Here is a 22,878-nt window from a genome sequence, read left to right as displayed (position 1 = left end):
CCAGGGGACGACTGTGGAACAGGCCATCAATTGCTCATATGCAAGTTCAAGCTGAAACTGAAAAAAATCAGAGCAAGTCCACAAGAGCCAAAATATGACCTTGAGTATATCCCACCTGAATTTAGAGACCATCTCAAGAATAGATTTGATGCGTTGAACACTAGTGACTGAAGACCAGACGAGTTGTGGAATGACATCAAGGACATCATCCATGAAGAAAGCAAGAGGTCATTGAAAAGACAGGAAAGAAAGAAAAGACCAAGATGGATGTCAGAGAAGACTCTGAAACTTGCTCTTGATCGTCGAGCAACTAAAGCCAAAGGAAGAATTGATGAAGTAAAAGAACTGAACAGGAGATTTCAAGGGCCTCTCGAGGAGACAAAGTAAAGTATTATAGTGACATGTGCAAAGACCTGGAGAAGGAAAACCCAAAGGGAAGAACATTGTCGGCATTTCTCAAGCTGAAAGAACTGAAGAAAAAATTCAAGCCTCGAGTAGCAATAGTGAAGGATTCCATGGAGAAAATATTAAACTGCATAGGAAGCATCAAAAGAAGATGGAAGGAATACACAGAGTCATTATACTAAAAAGAATTAATCGATATTCAACCATTTCAAGAGGTGACATACGATCAGGAACCGATGGTACTGAAGGAAGAAGTCCAAGCTGCTCTGAAGGCATTGGCGAAAACCAAGGCTCCGGGAATTGATGGAATATCAATTGAGATGTTTCAACAAACAGATGCAGCGCTGGAGGTGCTCACTCGTCTATGCCAAGAAATATGGAAGACAGCTTCCTGGCCAACTGACTGGAAAAGATCCATATTAATGCCTATTCCCAAGAAAGGTGATCCAACCAAATGTGGAAATTATAGAACAATATCATTAAAATCACACACAAGTAAAATTTTGCTAAAGATCAGTATATCGACAGGGAACTGCCAAAAGTTCAGGCCGATTTCAGAAGAGGACGTGAAACCAGGGATATCATTGCTGATGTCAGATGGATCCTGGCTGAAAGCAGAGAATACCAGAAGGATGTTTACCTGTGTTTTATTGACTATGCAAAGGCACTTGACTGTGTGGATCAAAACAAATTATGGATAACATTGAGAAGAATGAGAATTCCAGAACACTTAATTGTGCTCATGAGGAACCTTTACATAAATCAAGAGGCAGTTGTTTGGACAGAACAAGGGGATATTGATGGGTTTAAAGTCAGGAAAGGTGTGAGTCAGGGTTGTATTCTTTCATCATACCTACTCAATCTGTAGCTGAACAAATAATATGAGAAGCTGGACTATATGAAGAAGAATGGGGCATCAGGATTGGAGGGGGGCCCATTAACAACCTGTGTTATGCAGATGACACAACCTTGTTTACTGAAAGTGAAGAGGACTTGAAGCGTTTACTAAGGAAGATCAAAGACCACAGCTTTCAGTATGGATTGCACCTCAACATAAAGAAAACAAAAATCCTCACAACTGGCCCAGTGAGCAGCATCATGATAAATGGAGAAAAGACTGAAGTTGTCAAGGATTTCATTTTACTTGGATCCACAATCAACAGCCATGGAAGCAGCAGTCAAGAAATCAAAAGACGCATTGCATTGGGCAAATCTGCTGCAAAGGACCTCTTTAAAGTGTTGAAGAGCAAAGATGTTACCTTGAAGACTAAAGTGCGCCTGACCCAAGCCATGGTATTTTCAGTCACATCATATGCATGTGAACGCTGGACAATGAATAAGGAAGACCGAAGAAGAGTTAATGCCTTTGAATTGTGGTGTTGGCGAAGAATATTGAATATATCATGGACTGCCAAAAGAACGAACAAATCTGTCTTAGAAGTACAACCAGAATGCTCCTTAGAGGCAAGGATGGCGAGACTGTGTCTTACATACTCTGGACATGTTGTCAGGAGGGATGAGTCCCTGGAGAAGGACATCATGCTTGGCAGAGTACAGGGTCAGCAGAAAAGAGGAAGACCCTCAACGAGGTGGATTGACACAGTGGCTGCAACAATGAGCTCAAGCATAACAACAATTGTAAGGATGGCACAGGATGGGGCAGTGTTTCGTTCTGTTGTGCATAGGGTCGCTATGAGTCAGAACTGACTGGACGGCACCTAACAACAATAACAATCATCAGCTATCTAGATTGGCCTCTTAGTAAGGTCTCCTGAATTTTTGTTTGCTTCCTTGTTTAATAAATTGGAGTAAATTAGAATATATAGTCATATATCTAAGGTGTGGTAAAATTCGAGGAAAATGATTTGATTTGGGGGACTTAATGATCCCATTTTTCATCTATATACCAAACACTGGGCTGAGCCCTGATGCAAAGGAGCATCCAAAACCAAACCAAACCCATTCCTGTCGAGTCGATTCCGACTCATAGTGACCCTACATGATGAAAGAAGCATCAGACACTCAAAATTCCTATCTCTAGGAACATGACCCCATGGATTTAAATGGAGCCAGGAGTGAAATACGCTTTATCTTGCAAGTCAGAAGTTTCATATTACTTCAGATTAATGTTCAGGTTTCATAAATAACCCCCCTACAAAAAAGAAAAAAAAGAATAACGACCACAATATAAGGAAGAGCAGAAGCGCTCAAGCAATGGAGTAATTCTGGCATTTCATACTCTAAATAGAATTCTCACTAATAGCCAGGTGCAGTTCGTTTTGTACAATGTAAGCAGCATTCTGGATAAGTGGTTGCTAAATTTCTACAATCCATTAATAGAAAATAAATTTGGAAATACAATAGATATTTTATTAAACATGTAAACATTTAATAGTACAATGATTGGCAAATATTGTCATTTTATCATTATTTTTAAAAATTCATTATATTTAACTTTATTCTGTATATAACTATAATGCCTATTAAAATCTTATATTCAAACTTTGTTATTATGAATTATTGCATATATAAGGTAAAAAGCTTCAAACTGTATAAAAAGATAAAATGGAAAATCATTTGATCCTCCCACCCCAGAGAAACAGACCATCTATTTTTTGTGTGTATGTATCCTTCCAGAAAAAGTTTATATATATATAAGTACATATAGCCCTGCTGGTGCAGTGGTTAAGAGCTCAGCTGCTAACCAAAAGGATCCGGGGTTCAAATCCACCAGCTACTCCTTGGAAACCCTTTGGGGCAGTTCCATTCTGTCCTATAGGGTCACTATGAGTTGGAATAGACTCAATGGCATCGGGTTTTTGTTTCATATGTGTGTGTATGTATATGTGTGTATCTGTATGTACATTTGTATATACATATATTTTTTACACAAAGAGAATGACATTATACCCACTATAACTCCCGTATTTTAGGTGGCCACGTACTTTAGACAACTTTCTGTATCAACATATATAAATCTTTTTCACTTATTTAAAGAACAGCACAGAAGTCTTTCAAGAAGCCTGCCCACTACTGATGGATACTTAGGTTGTATAGAGTTTTACAGTTGTACTTTTACTATTACAAACCATGCTACAATAAACTTTCTTGTAATACACCTTTAACCTGTGCAAGTCTATCTACAGGATAAATTTGAAAGTGGTATCTTGATTCTGTTATTTTTCACAATGTTGGAGCCCTATACAAAGTACTATATAAAGAAATGCTATCTATAATTGTTGTGACCTGACTGGGTCAATAATGTATTTCTAAAAACCCATGATGATTATTCCTAAATAATCATGATGAAGATAATAAAGAAATCTGTATCTTAGAAAAATATCAATGGAGATACTAGCAAGAAGTGTATCTTTATAGCTGCCTCCTTAAAAATTAAACTGGCAACTGAGTTCCTGTAATTAAGGGTTTTTTTTTGTTGTTGTTGTGGGGAGAGGATTAGTCAATTTTTCTGAATCTCAGACAAACCAAACAATAATAATAATAAATAAAAATCAGGAAAAGCCAGTCTTTATTTGATCCAAATAGAAGAACAAAAGTAGGGAATGGGAAAAGTCATAAATTTTTTTCTTTTTTTTGATGAGCTGTGACAAAACTGATTTAAGAAGAGAGCATAATACAGTGTATTGTTTGTTTTTGCTTTGTGTTTGTCGTTGGTTTAGTTAGACTCTGTACTCCAATTAAAGATCGCCATCAGTGATGTAGAGTAACGTTTCATAACTTAATCATCTCTTTTTCCAAGTGTCACCTTAATCTGTTACTGGTTACACTTCAAAAAGCTCAAGGTTACCTCAATTAAAAGTGAGTCTTTACAGCACTTTTCCGATTTCATGCAGAATCATGCAATGAGTGTTCCACCCCACTGAAAAACACAGGGAAGAGAGTGCTATTTTTATATCTCTTGCAATATTCTATTTTTGCTGATAACCTTCCTGCTCAATGTTTTTCCCCTCTGTAAAATGATCTGAACAGGGCGAAAATGATATAAACCACATTGCAGCATATCCTCCTTGTTCACAATTATGAATAATCTATTATTGATTTTAATTAAATAATAACAATGATAATACTACAAAAGAACTAATTGCAATAACACTAATGAGCGATTCAAATTTTCAGTCCACACTGATTAAAAGGATTTAAAGTACAATGTCTTGGACTATACTCAAAAGATATTAAATACTCTGAAGTATGCTTACCTAGTAAAATTTATGGATCATGTGCTGCATATAAGGGACAGAGGTTGTTTCAAAATCTAGGTATCAGAATTTCAAAAGTATCTGACATCAAAATACCTTATATGTGGTGGCCCAGAAACCATTCCTTCTTGGTAATTCAGAATTTATGGTTGCATATGTAACTGATTAAACTAGTTACGTTACACTACAGGAAACAGCAAGAGTGAGAGGTCAACCACACTGCATTGTTTCCTTCAGAGGATTCCATCAACTTCCTTCCAATTCAGAATGTCAAGTTGTGATTTTATCATAATTAATTAATAAATGTCAGAGTACTCTGACCAAAAATTGACTATGAAAAGAAGACATTCGTGTTTACATCTCCACTAAACTGAAGAAGGTAAAATGAAGATACATATCCAACTTCTCAAAAATGTATGATACCTTAAGAAGCCAGCCCAGTGCAACTTAAAAATAATAACAATTTGAGTAAATATTACCCACAGTGGTCAATTAAGGCTAGAGAGCCAGACTACACTTTTCCTTATTCTTTTATACAGCTTTATATCAAGGACACTGAAAACTGATTATTAAAACTGATCTCAAAACCACTTAAAATGGTGCATATGCCAGTAACTGCATTATGGTGGATTTCCTTAGAAACAAATTAATCGGATTTAATCACTTTTCTGATATGCCACTTAATAGCACCAAGAAAGTTTTTAAAATCCCCAAGGTATTAATTTTAGCTGTTTCATTTATTTGTCAAATGGATGGTTCTTTATTCAATGACTGCAAGAATGCTATGGCCCTGAGGGAAAAGCAATGAGTTAAAAGAGGGGTAGAAGGCTGAGCTTAAACAATATAACTGACCCTACGCTGACCCTGAGGCTCGAAAGCTGGCTCCTGCTCACCCATGCCAGGCGATTACTACTCCCTTCCTTTAACTGAAACCACGCCAGAAAGTAAACACAAAATGATGCCTTATCCCAGTTAAAATGGGGTCCATCATCATCACCTATAACCTGAAAATAAATTATAATACAAAATTAAAAAGGAAGTTAGCAGGAAAATGGGTAAGTATCCCTTTCATAAAAGAGTGTGACTTTCAGAGATTGATAAATCTTAGTGGTGAGCGCTCTTTTGGGGAGGCTGAAAAATAGATAAGGATAACAATTACAGAAGTTACCTAATTATTCATCAGTTGCATGTGCTCTGTTTTACAAAGAGATTAAGATGTTACCTGAGACTTAAAAAAAAGAAAAATCTAAAATTTAGATATAAATCTTCTCTTTTATGATTTTACTAACTTCATTTTATCTTAAATGAACAAAAAATGATTAATTTCCACTACCATTTAGCTTAGAATTTAGTCAGTCTTTGAAGTGTGATAATTGTAAAAAATATAATATGTTATTGTTGTCATTGTTAGGCACCATGGAGTCGATTCAGACTCAGCGATTCTACGTACAACAGAACAACACGCTGCTGGGTCCTGCGCCATCCTCACAATTATTGCTATGTTTGAGCCCATTATTGCAGCCACGGTGTCAATCCGTCTCATTGAATGTCTTCCTCTTCTTTGTTGACCCTCTAACTTACCAAGCATGATGTCCTTCTCCAGGGACTGGTCTCTTCTGATAACATGTCCGAAGTATGTGAGAAGTCTTGCCATCCTTGCTTCCAAGGATCACTCTGGCTGTACTTTTTCCAAGACAGACTTGTTTGTTCTTCTGGAAGTCCATGGTATATTCAATATTTTTCACCAATACCATAATTAAAAAAGCATCAATTCTTCTTAGGTCATCCTTACTCACTATCCAGCTTTTGCATGCTTAGGAGACGATTGAAAATATCATGGCTTGGGTCAGGCGCACCTTAGCCCTCAAACTGCAATCTCTGCTTTTCAACCCTTTAAAAAGGTTTGTTGCAGCAGATTAGCCCAATGCAAAATATTGTTTGATTTCTTGACTGCTGCTTCCAGGGGTATTGATTGCGGATCCAAGTAAAATGAAATCTTTGACAACTTCAATATTTTTTCCGTTTATCATGATGTTGCTTATTGGTCTCATTGTAAGGATCTCTGTTTTCATTATGTTAAGGTGTAATCCATACTGAAGGCTGTAGTCTTTGATCTTCACCAGTAAGTACTTCATATACAGCATATATATTAATAGAGATTTAGTATTTGATGAAAAAAATGAATATGTTTATGTGAAAGTACGTAGATAGATTGGTAGACAGAGTGTGTATATTAAGAGCCTCTTACTGTTCTATTAGAGTAAGACAAAGCTTGGATTGTGCAAATAATACAGGTGTTATTTTACTTCTCAGTGACAGACAAATGCAATCTTCTTTGTTGTAGAATTCTATTAAACACATTAATTTAAAAGATTTTACAGTAAGTCTGTGGCCTGACCTTTTACAATTTGTTTCCCTAAAATAACAGAACTTGTGAAGAAATATTAAAGCAGAAAAAACTGATTACAAAAGCAAAGTGTTAAAATTTCACTAAAGCTGCGCTGGCTTTTGAATTTCACAGATGGAACAGGAAAGTGGCTATTCAGAGAAAGTCGTACTAAAAGAAAAAATGGAGGGAAGTGTGGACAGAGGGAGTGAAGATAGGGAGAAGGAAGGGGTAGATAAACCTGGCACTGGCCTGACTCTTCACCACTTTCAGAAATGATAAGAGGCACAAGTCAAACAACTGCAGCAGTTTCTCTCTCCCTCTCCCCCAGCTCCCTTCCCTCCTCTGTCTTTCTCTCTCAGCCTTTGGACTTGGTGGTATGATGATGTGAGGCTGCAGTGATCCATCCTTCCAAGCCTGAGAAAGAAACTAACAGAGAGGAAAGAGTTGAAAGATGGAACCTGGTTTTTTCCAACTATTTAAACAGTGAATCTCCTGAGCCTGAAGATAACCCTGCTTTTTAGGCTTTGGTTGTGTGAATCAAGAAATTCCTTTAATGCTGAAGCCAATTTGTGTTTGTTTTTCTACCTGAAGCTGTATGAGTCCTCAGTGACACAGCCCTATTTTCCAACCTTAATTCCAGGTGCTAAAACCAAAAATCTTATGCTATAGAATGCTGGTCACGCAACTTGAGCCCTAACAAGCTTAACCCATTGCCTTTTAGTCAATTCCGACTCATAACATCCCTACAGGACAGAGTAGGACTGCCCCATAGAGTTTCCAAGGATGTAAATCTTTACATAAGCAGACTATCACATCTTTCTCCCGTGGAGCGGCTGGTAGATTCCAGCCTCCAAGCTTTCGGTTAGCAGACCAGCACTTAACTACCATCATACTGCTCCATCTGTCTCACTTTTTTACATAGTTTACCTGAAAGTCCTAACTCCTCCTTGGACTGCTATATATAGTCAATTTATCATTTCAGCTTACAATGACAAATCATATCTTTAAGTTATTATTCAGCAAGAGGTATAACTCCATTTACACTCAGCTCCCATGGATGTTCTCCACCTAAGAAGCACTAAATCCCACAATACTTACTACCCCCATCCAAGAAAGTTTTGCACTGTGTGCTTTGATCCAGTTTGACAGAGATCATACTTCTCATTCCCAGGATGGACTGTAGTTCAAAAAGGACATGTAACGACAGTAAGGATGGGAAAAATCTTCAGAATCATATGTCATCATTTTTAGGGGTTGATTTTCTCTCATATTTCAAAGACTCTGACTTTTTTCTTCACGTTTTCCCAAATGTTATAAATATTAACATTAAAATGTAATCAATATACAAGTAGTGACTTGAAAAAAAATGAAACTAGTTTCTATTGCTACGTATAAATAGATTTTAGTGTTTTATACCCACATTACAAATCAGTATTTACTAATGTACACAATAATTAGTTTCTTCAATCAATACTTCCTGAGTGTAAACTTTTTATCTAGCATATTTTTCACTGAAATCGCCTATCTTCCCGTTAGATTACCCTTAAATCTGTTTCTTCCCTTTTGCATAGATACTTTAGAAATAATTAAGTATTCCATGTTTTCAACTGTAATGCTACAGACAACATTTGGAACTAAAGACACTTGATTTGCCCAATATCATTGAAAAAAAATTGTCATTAATTATACACATCAATTGATCCATTTATTTAGATCCAAATAAAACAGTAACTACTATAATCATACACTCATATGGACAATTAAATAAGTATTTTAAGTTTCAATTTTAAAAAGCATATTTAAAGAAGTAGAACTATTAAAGAGGTAAGCATGTAGCAAAAAAATACAAAGCTTTAGGCATAGATTAGTCTACAGAACCGGAAAATTAATCTTTCCCCCAAAGAAAAAAAAGTAATGAGAGTTATTCCTTTTCTCCTTTGAACATACACTTAATAAGGGCAGGGGGGCGGGTGGAATTGCCACAAAAATAATGACAAACGAGAAGGCCCTTTCCAAGGCACGTACCTAATTTTTGTGTTTGTAATTTTATATTACTTTTCTGAAAAAGTTCCCCCAGATTTGATAGCCTTACAGGCCCAAATAACTGGTATTAGCCCTGCCTATTAAATAATTGATGAAATAATTATTATCCTCAGTTTTTCTAACTGTGTCCTAAAGGTTATATACTATTTGGGATGTTGCTTTTAAGATATTATCCTCTCTGTTTTACCAATATGTAGTCATTCTAGATCTGCTATGAAAGTTTTCTTCATTTTTTTAATTTCTGCATTCATTTTAAAACAAAAAAAAAAATTGACTTATATTGTCGTAGAAGGCTGCTTCATCTCTAGGCCTCTTCAGGAACAGATCTGGAAGTTAACAATTTATTCAGGCCAAATATACGATGATTTGTGAAATATGAGGATATGTATTTAAAGAAAAGCAATTGTGCTATACATACAAGAATATTTGCCATAATTCTGTGCATACCATTGTAAATTTCTTATTTTCAATATATAATAATAATAATTGCAAGTGCAGGTTGAGCATTTCATTATTGGCTAGCCAATGTGTAAAGTGCTGTGACTGTATTAACTGTACCTACTCCTCACAACAAGCCTTTCGCATGCACATCAACATTAGCCGCATTTTACAGGTAAGGAAACTGATATACAACGTGCTAAGATGTATCCTTTTATGTAAACTGCAGCATGTAGCAAATGTAATAAGTATCTGGCTATTTAAAAATTCACTAGTAGAAACCTCAAATAATTAACACAAATACATTACCTATCTTATCCTAAATTCTAAAACTACAGTAAAAAATGAGAGAAAATGTAAATTAACTATTTCACTTTACTATTTTCCAGGGAGCCTTTCAAAACAATAATTACAAAATATCTTTGTAAAAAAATATTTAGATGAATATGACAGGCAGTCAGTCCCAATGCTCCCTCACAAATTTATCTCTTTGACTCAGTTCAAAAAACACTGAAATTGACTATATTCATTTGTATTTATTTTAAAAAACAAATAACAGTCAGAAAGTCATTAAACCACTATAATTGTACTACCCTATGGCCTACACACCCTGCATCCATAACAGTATATCAAATTCCTATAATTCGATACATAAATGAAAACATTATTAAACAAAATGAGGTATGTTATGAGAACCCAGAATAAAGTAATTGTGCAATCTAGATTTAATTTACAAAAGAAATGGATAGTAAATTTGAATCACTAAAATATAATTAGATGGTAAGATAAAATCTTGAAGAAATGACAGAATGTCATTCTGAACTAGAACAAGCCCAAACGCAACTTGGAGAAACAAAGCCAAATTCTTACCCAGGGTTTAGGTGAGTGGCATGATCTCTGGGACAAAAGGACAACCTTTTCAGGGACGCTTCTCTAATGTAGTAATATGAAGCTATATTAGAAAGCAAGGCAAATCAAAATTAATTATCATGTACATTCAGCCTTGTTAGGTAATATCTTAGGAATAGACACCTACTGAAGAATCAACAAACGCTTCCAAATGTTTAAGAAAAAAAAAAAATTCCTGTTCAAAGATCAATTAATCCACGGATGGAGGAGCAATATGCCTAAATATAGCAGATACTTAACAAATATTTATTTAAAAAATATATTTTTTAAAAAAGGGGGAGGCAGCATTGTCTTCCAAAAGAGACACGGTGGCTGGCTGTGTCCCATTACTTAAGAGAGGTGCTCACTTATCTATTCGTACCCCCTAATTTATGGCTTCAAACCATTTTCTTTGTTCATGGTTTGCTGGTCAGCAGTTTGGGTTCTTCTGCTCTCACCTGGGGTCACTCATGTGATCATAATCATCTGGAGGCTCAGTTAGGTCTGGATAGTCTAAAGTAGCCTCAATCATATGTCTGGCCATTGGTGCTGGCTGTCATCTGGGCCACTTGTCTCCAGCAGGGGACCCTGAGGTTCTTCACATGATGGTAACAGTTTTCTAGGAGGACAAAAGTGGAAGCTACACAGTCTCTTCAGCAATAAATTTGTAAGTTATGCATGTTACTTCTGCCACACCCAGAGCAACTCACAAGGCCAACCTAGACTCAAGGGGATGAGAAACAGACACCAATTCTTCATGGAAGGAACTGCAACGAACTTGTGGTCAGTTTGAATCCACCACAAGAGGTAAGAAAGTAGATTCCAGATAGGAACACACCAATTAAAATAGAAAAGATCTGTTCTGCCAAAAGATCTATCTAGAATTACGCATCAGATTTTTGACTGGCTGTCAGGCCCTGTGACTTGGAAGTAACATCACTGAAATGTGGATTCAAGCTGAGGAAATGAGTTTATTACTTGACTTCATGCTGGCTCTGTGCCAAAGGAAGGAGGTACCCAAGCGAAAGCATTCATTAAACACTGCAACAGCAGCCTTAACAAATAACATGGAAAAGAAACAAGAGGTAAGTGAAATGTAGAGGACAATTAGACAAATGCAAACGTTTTAACGAACAGACTGATGTCTAAGTCCTAACCCATCCTAACATTACAAAAATGTGTGATTCTTCTGCACCAGGGAATGTGTTAAGTAGAACAAGTATTTCTTAACTACTTATGATGTACCAACTAGTTTACTATGACTTGTAGTTCCCTTTTGCAGATGGGAATTCGGAATTAGAAAGAGTAAACCACTGAAAATCACGCAGTCCAGTTTAGTCAAAAATTTGGTATATACTTCCATCTCACATTCTGGGTGCAAACATCCCTAATATATATAAAAAAAAAACAACTACAGAATTCCCTAATGGATAACCATAAAGCCTTTTCATAAACTTTCAGCTAAAAATATGGCAGTGCATAAACTACCATAAAGGGCAAAAGAAACTAAGCATATGTTGCATATTGACAGGATACTCATCATCTTTGAAGAAAGTTATAAACACATTTACGTAATAATTAACAAGAAACAACTGAAATAGGTAGGAAAAAAAAGGAAACGCCATAAGTATAACAGATTTTTCGTGTTCTTTAGACTCAGAAATACTATGATTTGAATCCCAGCTCTATCATTTATTAGTTGTATAATCATAGCCAACTCAGTTTAACTGCCCCAACCCTCAATCTGCTCCTCTATAAAATCAAGACAATCACACCTAAGCTATAGGGTTATTTCATTGACTACAGAAAGGGAAACACCAACAATGCCTGACGAAGAGTACATCCTCAGATGTCAACATGCTTGGCTGCTAACTGAAAGGCTGGAGGTTCAAATCCACCTGGAGGTGCCTTGGAAGAGAGGTCTAGTGATCTACTTCTGAAAAATCATCCATTGAAAACCCTATGGAAGGCAATCCTACTCTAACACACATGGAGTCACCATGAGTTGATATCCACTCAAGGACAGTTGGTTTTATATGAGAACAAATGAAAACAAAGAAAAATCATACAGAAAAGATAGAAGGAAAAAAACAAGTAGAAATTGGTAGAAAACTTTGTATCAGTACAAACTTTCTTAAACATGTTATGAATTGGTCCCTGAAGGCTTTCAAGGAACTTCAATCACTAGCATATATAATGAAGATCCAGAATCATTAAGAATGTGTCAATGATATTTAGAATTGGTATGTTAATTTTAATAACTATTTACATTGACAATAAAAGCCTTTTATTAAACATTTTTAAATGTTATGCCTAAAAAGGTTAATATTCAAGGTTATGGATAATGTCAACAACCAAAAGGACTCATTCTGCAAGGATACCAGATAAAGGAAGTTTTACTCTTGCTTATTCTTGCATTCAAATTATTTTTCTGCTTTTAGAAGTCAGATAACCTCATATGGAGGCTGAGGAACTTCTAGTTTATTGTATTCAGTAGTGCAAGAAGTAACACACAGTATCTTAGTAAATATTCTAGAAGTCAATATCATCTAGTTTCAAGGGCTAATTAAGAGGCAAAATTTTGGGAACTGTCCTCAAGACTAATTTAGGCCTAGGGTTGCCTCTCTGAAATTGTCTTTGTTCCTCTCTCTAGACTGCAGTTTCCCCAGAGTGGCATCTATGCCTTTTTTGCTTTTGTATCTCAAAGGAAAAATGGGTAGCAGAGTATCTAAGCATGCATTAAATGTTGAATAAATGTTTGCTGAAGGAATAAAAAGTGGGCCTTGAGTCATTCTTGTCTAGACCAGAGAGCCTGCGAAGCAGTCAGGCAATAACCTAGGGATGAGATAAAAATCTACTCTTCCTGTCTTGCTGCATTTCATTGCTTTTATTATTTACTATAAACAACAACATTACAATGTATAAGTTACTTTTCTCTCAATATGTAGTGGAAAAGGTTTAAGTAATTTGGTCACTGTGAATAAACGGTATGATAGGAATGCTGAGAAAGTAGTCTCAGGTACTTTTACCAGGGTGTAGACAGAGAATAGCAAACACTTTTAATCTTGTGACTAATCTGGCAGTGACTAGTCACAGTATCTTAAAGGAACAAGTTAAGGATTCCAGTGCCCTTTCCAGGCTCAGCAGGAAGGAAGGCATTGATCAAATAGTAAGGTCTGACGAGAATGCAGGATGTGCTTGGTCTCTCTGCTAGGAAAACAAGGAAATAATGCCCTGTTCAACTCCATACTAGTTAGCTCATGTGAGTTGTCAGTGCTGGGTACCACACTTCAGTGAAAAGTAACATAGACAAACTGGAACCTGTTCAAAAGAGGGTGATTACAAGACTAATAATAAAACTAACATTTATTAAGCATAAAAGATAAAAGCACTTGAAACCAGGAAGTAAAAAAAAATTGTCCCATGAGAGTTTAGGTCCAGGGTATGTTTACTCATGAGCAGACCAATGAAGTGGGGACCTCAAGAAACTCAGTTCAAATACTTAAGTACTATCACTAGGAATTAGACTTATTGTGTGTACTCCTCCATATTAAATTATGTAGAAGCTACAGGATGCTAGATTTTGGCTCAAACCCCCCCAAAAAATATTTTTTTTATGATACAGATATATAGAAATGAAATAATCCCTTTTAGGTGGAATGGTTTAGGAATCACTGAAGGTACTCAGGCTTAGGCAACATGACCACATGTCATGGATGCTTCACAGGAAATTTAAGATTGAACAGATGTCAGGACTACTCCGAAATTTCACAATCCCAGGCCCATCAGGGATTAAGGTGAATTTAAATTTGACAGTCAGTGTACCAGAGAACCTCCAGCTTACGATTTCTTAAACCCATCCAGATTCACTGCTTTACATCTTCTGCCAGGTGTTTAAAGGCACTGGAGTGTGTGGCTCTTGGTATGGATAAGCTTCAGTATTCCTTGCATCCCCAAGGTTCTGTAATTCCAAGAACAGGCTTTGAAGTTTTTGAAGTTGTCCAACTCTCACCTTCTTTAGTGTCCTTCATTCTCCCGCTAATAATTAAATGAAGATGATAATAACAGCAAAGTCTCTAATGTACTGTATCACTGAAACCTCCAGACAGCCCTATGACCTAGATCATGTTATTAGCTTCAATTTATACATGCAGACACTAAGGCTCAGAAAGGTTCATAGACTTAATGAAAATTACACAGGCCTGAGGCACAAGCTTATGAAATCCCAAAGTTTATCCTTCTAACCACTGCTCAGTATGACCCAAACAAACAAGGATACGATTTCCTCTTTCCCTTACTACAAAACATAAAGCAGCAAAATAGAATAAAAAAAGTTATCTAGTAAATTACTTTCAAACCTTTGCCTTTGTATGCATCTGGCACATTATTTATAAAATAAATTCCTTGAGGTTAGGAACTAATGTCTGGTGATATGTTGTTTAAGTTCCTGACATCTGAACAGTCAATACCTGGCAAATATCCATATAATTTGTATACATAACTCCAAATTTTCAGCTTAAAAGTAAACACATTTTTAGTAATTTTACTAAATTTATTAAAATGCCTGGGAGTAATTGTAATATCAAGATATCTAACAGAATAAAGCAGATACACTACTCAATGTAGTGTTCAATGTTGCTATATAAATTATATGCAGTTTTCATGTTGTTACACAAATGCCACAGTACTAATAAAATGAGTGCACATAACCTGACTAATTTCCCAACTATGGGAAAAAATAAAACAAAAAGAGCTAATTAATAAGAAAAACACCATAGTTTATACTTATAAATATGATAAGAGAAAGTTAACTTTCATTAGTACATAGTTGATATGACCCCACTAGTTAATCACTTTAATGCAAGTGTCTTGTAACTTTGGAGGTGATATCACTAAGATTCATGAAAAACACACTTAAAGACAGGAAAAGAGAAGTCAACATGGGGAATAGATTCCAGAGAGTAACTAAAGAGTGTCCTTAAGGGCTTTTCAGAACTTCCTCAAAAGGGCTGCACAGGGTGAATTGAAAACACATTAAGATAAACAACATTATTGTGGTTTCTAGGTCTGATTAAATATACTATTTCTGAAACAGTATTGAACATATTAGAGATTTTTTCGATTCTTTTTTTAATAATTCAGAATCTGCTCCCAGAGTTAGTGAAAACGATCATGTAACTCTAATCATTTATCTTATTACTTCTTCTTTCAAGCCTTTTTTGTTGTAAGATCTAAAATAGATTCAATTTTCAATAGCAATTCTGCAATTGTTCTTCACAAGGATTATAATAGCACCAATTTCAGTGGAAGATTTTTTAAACAATAAATTATATCTATGCACCCACAAAGAACATGCAATCAAAACAGCATAAGCTTTAAGATTTGAAAGGTTTATTTTATAAAAAGATAAATTTTCTGGGAAGATCCAAATTGGTCAATTGGCAGTGTCCTCCCAACGTGACCATGAAACTTAGCGGCTATCTGTTGTCAAAGTCAATTTCTGAGAAATCTTAAAACTGTAGTTTGTAGTTTGAATAATAAAGCCTTTTCACGTGGTTTACTTGGTATCAGTAGAACTATAGGCCATTTATATAACCTGGTAATTCCATTGTAATTTTCTATCACTTGTCAACCATCTTCATAATTAGCATTAAATTATGTCATAGTTCAGTAAAAAGCATTCTGTCAGAATATTTTCTATTAGAACACTATGATATAAAAGCTTAAAAGTAGCATTAGCTATCTCTGAATTGAATTCTTATATTTCTATCCCCTATTATACTTATATGAAGCTGAAATTTTCATAATAACATACAATTTACATTGATAAGACATAATAAAAATGCTTCACCTTTAACCAGAATGACTTCAATAATTATAAACATAATACTTCTTAATTTTGCCATGCGCACACCATGTAATGGACAAATTATACTGCCTTAGGTTCTAAATAGTCCTCAATGATTGAAGGATGCCACAGGAATAAAAATGTGGGCTGTGGAAATATACTAAGCAGCCTCACACTCCAGGTTTACTGAACAAGGCAGAGCTACGTACATGTGTCAGCGGAATGATATAGCAAGATTACCTGTTAGCCATGTATCCTAGGGGGTTACAATTACATCTAAATGGCCTAAATTTGTATGTTTGTTTTTCAATGAAACATAAAACTTAGAACTGATTATACTATACACAAAACTCCAAAGATGAATGCCAATATGTTACATTTCTGAATGAAGAGAAAATAAAAAGCACTGGAATGAGTTAATGGATTAGCTCATTAAGACTCTTGAAAATTTCATGTAACTTTTTACTCCAACCCCAAAATTGGCAAAAAGATCTATTAGCATCTTACTGTACATTCCACTTCAAATAACTGGCCAGTTTTATGGAGAGGCAGAGACATTGTTAGATATCTGCAAGGCGTGCATCCCATTCACATAACAGCACAGCAATAGTATCAGCAGAAAACAAGATCCTAATTTCACCAACGAGAAAACTCAGCAAAACTGCCAAGCCAAAAGTGCTTCAAACAGCAAGGCGAAGCAGAAGACTGGTTTAAATGGACAAAGGAAAACGATGATCATTCATGAAAAGGTGAAAGGTGGGTATAACATGATTGTCACTAAACACCAATGCCATGACCAGGTGCTGTTTTAACACCAAGAATTCATGTAAGGACAGAGGAGACAAAAATAATGGAAGAAGGAATAAGGGTTGGGAAGTTCTCTTTCATGTCATCACAGCTCTTGCTATCTCCTTTTGAGAAAAAGGAAAAATCATCTCTGGCTAGTATCAGTCAGTGATATAACTTGATTAACCTCTCCCAAAACACACCAGCACAGCAATCTCATATTTCAAGAATAAGGAGTAAGAAGTAGTGTGTGTATTCATATATATATTATATGTTTGAGGGAAGAAAAGAGGTGTGTAAAGCACCGAAGACTGGTGTTGTTCAAGGTCATTCTTGGACAGAGAAAGAAAAAAATGACTGAAAGAAATGGTCTGGGTGACAGGGATTAAGTGACTTCTTCCACCTATCTGCTCCCCTCTGTTCCCATGGATGTCATGACTTTCCTATTGTTCTGCCTTTCTTGATAGACCAAAAGAGGACAGGCAAGGAAGGAGGCTTTTGCTGGTTAATTTCCTCCAATACCTCACAGTCTTAAGGTATCAGATAGCTAGGCCAGTGAGCCATGCCAGCTCAGTCTACAAACAGAATTCAACAAGGACAGGTTTCTCCAAACTGACTCCCAATGTCTTCATCTCTCCAGGCAAGAGAGAAGGGTAGAGAGGCAGAAACTTTCATTTGTAGAAGACTTCCTGTGCCAGGGCCTCTATTTGGTTATCACATTTAAGCTAATGCCAATCTGCACAGGGAATGGTATTTTGAAACATGAATCACACCATAATCTGAGTTTAGTCTTCTGAGCTTTCAACATCCAGTTAATACATGTGTTTTGACTTTCCTGAGGATGAGGACACAAGGACAAGATCTAACCTATAAAAAATTAAATATTTATTGGGAAATGGCCAGAAGGAAGTGAAAGGAGGGAGGCGGTAGAGGAAAAACATTATTCCCCAAACATTTATTATTCCTTTGCCATTATTCCTTCTTTCTTGGGCACAATCTAGACACATATGACAAATACTATAAGTCTTAGTTTCTTTTGCAGGAATAGTCTGAAGGAATTTAGGGGACAAAAAGTGTCTTTGGTCAGATTTTTAGCATACTAAAATCAGCTTTCTGTCTAGGATTTTCTGAGTGATGGAGAAATTACAAATAAATTCAAAAAAAAGAGAAAGAAAAAAGAAAATTCCTAGTCTAGCTCCTCCCAAATGCCTATTTTTAGATTTATGCAAGCAGTAGGAGCCCTTGTGGCACAGTGGTTAAAGTGCTTGGCTGCTAAACCAAAAGGTCAGTGGTTGGAATCCACCAGACCTTCTAGGGGAGAAAGATGTGACAGCTGGCTTTGGTAAGGATTCAAAGTCTAGGAAACCCTATGGGGCAATTCTACCCTGTCCTCTAGGGTCGCTATGAGTCAGAATCGACTTGATGGCACACAACAACAACAAGGTGGAGGTGGGTGAGGGAAGAGAGGGAACAATTGGAAATCTAGGAAACACACAATTAGCTTCAGCTTTTTAATCCTGATAAATCATCAATCGTGCAGTTGAATATCCAGTTTGCTTCCCGTGTTCTTGAATACTCATTTAGGGAAAAGTGTGTGTGTGAGAGACAGAGAAATTGAGAGGGTACGGTTTTGGTTTTGCAGGCGCAGGCAATCCGGCAGGGCACTACCGCCCTCCACTCTTCTCCCCCTCCGCCCCTCCCCTCACCTCCAGCCATATCCAGGCAGCCACCTCGGCCATGATTTGTCTGCTGTCTGCCAGGGGCCCGCTGAGCTCTCCCGCCTCAGGAAAGTGGCCGCTGCAGTGGCAGAACCCAGCCCCCAAGCCCGCGCAGCATACATGGCCTTGTAGCACCACCAGCCTGCGAGGGTTGCAGCAGCAGCCAAGCCTAGACTCAAGAGGAGGAGTTGGGGACGTCAGCGCTCAGGGACAGCGAGAGCAGCTAGCGGCCAGCTCGTAGTCTGCAAATGCCATCATATGGATATCTATAGAAACGCAGCGAGCAGAGGAAAAGAAGGCAGCGCCCCTGCACTTCCTAGGTGGCTTCAGCAAAGAGAATCCCCCGGAGCACCCCGGGTTACTGCCTCCTGGGAGCAGGGCGCCGTGCGCTCGGCAGCGCGAAATCTCCTGCTCGGTGCAGCCAGCAGGCAGCTCTAGGAGGCAAGAGACAAACGAACACTCCTTAGCTGAATTATTCAGACTGTCTTCACTATCGAATGAAACATTGATGAGACTACTTTGGAAGTGCTTTATCTTGTTAATCCTAAATGCCCTCGAGAAGCGACTGAAATTTTCTATAGGGGACGGACACAGAGGTGATAGGAAAAGCAAATGAGAGAAATGCGGTGAGAGAGTAAGGAAGGGGCTTTGCAAGTTAACTAAATTTGCTTTGCCTCAGCGGCTCTGGGAATCTCCATTTTAACATTATCAGACCCAATATGTAAGCAGTCGCAAATCCAGCCTCCTCCTTATAAATCAAAGCACTGGAGAGAATTTTCAAAATATATAATACTATGTAGAGATTAAAAAAAAAAAAAAACGCGCACACACACTCTCTCCGCAACCAAGGCAATACAGCTGGGATGGTGTTGGGTGGTGGATATGTTAGCCTCGTTTCCCTAGATATAAACACGGTTCTTTTGATGTATTTAATCTGCTACATAAAAGCAAACCCTGGCAGTTGAACACCATTTCTCTACACACACACCCTTCCATGCAAAGCAAGTTCCAAGAAAACTCCATTTCGGATCAAAGTCTCCAAATGCGTAATTTAAGATTACTAAAGAACCTGGCAAGCTCCTCCACAACAAGGAAAGGAAAACAACCTGCACCAGACGTAGAGAAGGGTCAAAAGGATCTTTAGCCTGAAATGATGGGTGGAAACCAACACCCTCTTGCACCCCCTCCCCCAATCTGGGGAGGTTTGGATACCAAATGGTCTGTGGTAACCACAGCCTGAAGGAAACACTGGATTTTAATCTCTGGCATCTTCGGACAGGTTCAACAGCCTAGTTCTCAAATACATCATTTAGGGTGGAGCGTAACCATATTCCCTTCGCTTTCACTGCTCAGGTATAGATTTATATTCTACCTAGTAGAATTTATGTTACATCACAGAGCAGGCGCCCTTGGATACGCATCGAGTCCTTCCTAATGATTTTCAAAACATTAATAAGTAAAGTAGCCTGCAATGCAGATAAGACACTAGAAACAAGATCAGAAGAAAACTGGGTGAGGCGGGTAGTCGTTTGCTTGTTACCTGGTGCCTCTAGGGGAAAAGACGATCGTAGGAGGACTTTCTGCCCGCAGGTACAATCCCGGCAAGGTGGCTCCAGGTGGCTTTCACAGTCGTACGCGGGTCTCGCTCGTCACTTTGCTGCCCTTTGCCATAGCTCAGCACCCGCATCCTAGGGAGTCGGAAAGGCGGCTCCTGCCACTGCCGCCGCTGCCCGTAGGTCGCGCTGGGTGGGGGATCCGCGGCGATCACCCCTTGAAACCGGCGGATCCGCGCCCGGGGAGCGGACAGAGGCAGGGCGGCCGCTCACGCACACACGCGCGCACACACACACGCTCTCTCTCACATTCGCACACTCACAGCCCGGCGCGCGCGCACTCGCACTCACACTTGCACACGCACACACTGCGCCGCACGGGGAAGGAGAAGCAGGGAGGGTACTGGTCCTTCTCACAATCAGCTTCGATGCCTACTGAACCGCGGGCAGTGAAGAGAGTGGTCTCGCACAGCCGTTTGATCACGTTTCCTTCAAGTTCTCTTCCAACCCAAATCCACGTAATTCAAAAGCTGGTGACATTTTGGTGGGGAGGAGGGAGCCGGCAAAGGACTCAGAAGGAGTCGGAGATTTTGTTAAACAGTTTGAAAAGCAATCCTTGTTACCTTGTTTGTACAGCAAACCAGCTCGAAGGACTGAACTTTTGGCTTCAAATACTGTGGAGGGAAACGTAAATGTTCTTCTGGCCAAGACAGGAAGGTCTATATGCACTGAAACAAGACAGCTGCAAGACCCTGTGGTGACCTTGCGACGTACCTGGAAGCAGGTTAATCCTGGCTCCTTCCAAGAGTCTGGGTAAAAGGATCCACACACCTGGGTCCACGACCGGGCAGCCACTCCGAATCCAGCAGGGGAAATGGGTCTGGACGTTCTCTGCGCTCTCTGAGAACCCGGGCATGGAGGGGCATAGCAGAGTAACACATTTGCTTCTGGGCAGTTGGATAAAAGACAGTCAAATGTATCAGATCGGCGCGCGCGCGCATACACACACACGAAGCGAATTGGAGAGCGCCTTACAAAACACGAGACAGATGGCAAGATGACTTGAACAGGTAGAAAACATCCAGAATCTTTTCGAAAATCAGAAGGGCCAGCAGGGAGGTTATGAAAGTCTTCCTATGTCTTTCATTCTTCTTCTTTCCTGAGTGTGTCAGTGTGTGTGTATCCAGAAGATTTCCTTGCTGTGCCCCACCCCCGTCCATTGCGCTTTTTTTTTTTTTTTTTCTTCCTTTCTGATATGACCGACCGTGCAAAACGGATTATATGGGTGGGTTGTAATCACAGCCCAGAGCTCCCCAAAGTCAAGAATCCTGAGGGAGCAGCCAGCTGCGAAGCCATTCACATCCTCGAAGGAAGAAGGGAAAACACGGGCAAACACACGGCACACACACGCGCGCAAGCACGCACACACAGTTCTCAGTTCCGGCCGCTCTGCACACGCTTGTCTCCTCCCTGCGCGCCGCTGCACACAACGCCCCGCCTGCTGTCCGAGACTCTAGGGCGAATTGGCGGCCCAGGCACGGTGCTGGCAGCCAAGGTCCCAGGCTGCGGTGGCGGCCAGGGCGGATCCTGCAGCCGGGCTCCGGTCGGCAGCGCTTTGGGGCTACCGCAGCTGCCGGGCCCGGAGGAGTTGCGCTCTGCGTTGCAGCATGGAGGTGGCGGCGGCGGCGGGCGCGCGGCCGTGGGCCGGGCCCTCGCCGCAGTAACGGGAGCGGCCGCGCCGCCCAGACCCGGGGAGTCAGGCGAGGCCCCGGGCCCGGGCCGCCGCGCCACGCTACTCCTTCGCGCCTTCCAGCCAGGCGGGCTCCAAGCGAATCTACCCGGAGCTCGCGGAGACCACCAGCAAAACGCCAGCAAATCCCTAGGCAAGGGAGGCGCGGGGGCGTTGCAGGCGGGGGGAAGGGAGAAGGCGGAAAACCTGGGGAAAGAAGGCGAACTTAGAGGGGCCTCCTCAGCCTCTTGAGAAGGAGAACTTGCTAACTGCCCAATACCCCGCGTTTACAGAATCAAGAAGTATCACTGGGCCAGCCTGCGGCTATTAACGGCGGTGGGAAAGTCATTAGATTTAAAATGCCGGGAAAGTGTGAGACGGAGGGCTACGGCCTTGGAGTCTCAGTCACCTGCGGCTGGCTTTCAGTGTCCCCTTAGTGGTGGGTGGTGGTTTGCTTACTAATCAGATGGGAGCAGAAGCTGAAGAGTACGTTTATATTTGAGGATCAGTTCAACTCACCATCAGATAGTACGAGTGCTGTAGTTGGCCACATTTTAGTATGCTAAGGGCAGAAAGAGTCTCAGTGGCCGTCCTAAGGTCAACAGGACGGCGATGGGGTCTGAAGCAGGAGGTTAGGCGGAAAAGGAGCCGAGGCTGGGCCTCGCGGAAACGAGGTCCTCGCCTGGCTTTGCCAGCAGCTCCGCGAGATTCCCCCTTCTCACTCTCCTCTCCGTCACCCCTTCCCCTGCAGCCTGGAAAAGCCTGTAAGTAAAAAAAAAAAAAAAAAAAAGAAGTCCTCTTTTCGGGAAACCCCAAGTGAAACCACGCTGTTTCCTTTCTGTAGGAGTGGTGAAACCCTCTCTC

General features: G+C 39.4%; 1 protein-coding gene across 1 annotated transcript in view; it reads right to left on the bottom strand.

Moving 5' to 3' along the window:
• LRFN5 (leucine rich repeat and fibronectin type III domain containing 5) overlaps positions 1-21,539 on the bottom strand; it is a 310,355-nt gene extending 288,816 nt beyond the window's left edge. The window contains exon 1 of the mRNA XM_049898642.1: positions 20,273-21,539. The gene's annotated coding sequence lies outside the window, so the exon portion shown is untranslated. The remainder of the gene's footprint in view (positions 1-20,272) is intronic.
• Positions 21,540-22,878: the final 1,339 nt, after the last annotated feature.

The sequence above is a fragment of the Elephas maximus genome, chromosome 10 (assembly GCF_024166365.1).
Source record: "Elephas maximus indicus isolate mEleMax1 chromosome 10, mEleMax1 primary haplotype, whole genome shotgun sequence".
Taxonomy (NCBI): Eukaryota; Metazoa; Chordata; class Mammalia; order Proboscidea; family Elephantidae; genus Elephas; species Elephas maximus.
This window is presented reverse-complemented; position numbering and strand designations above follow the sequence as displayed.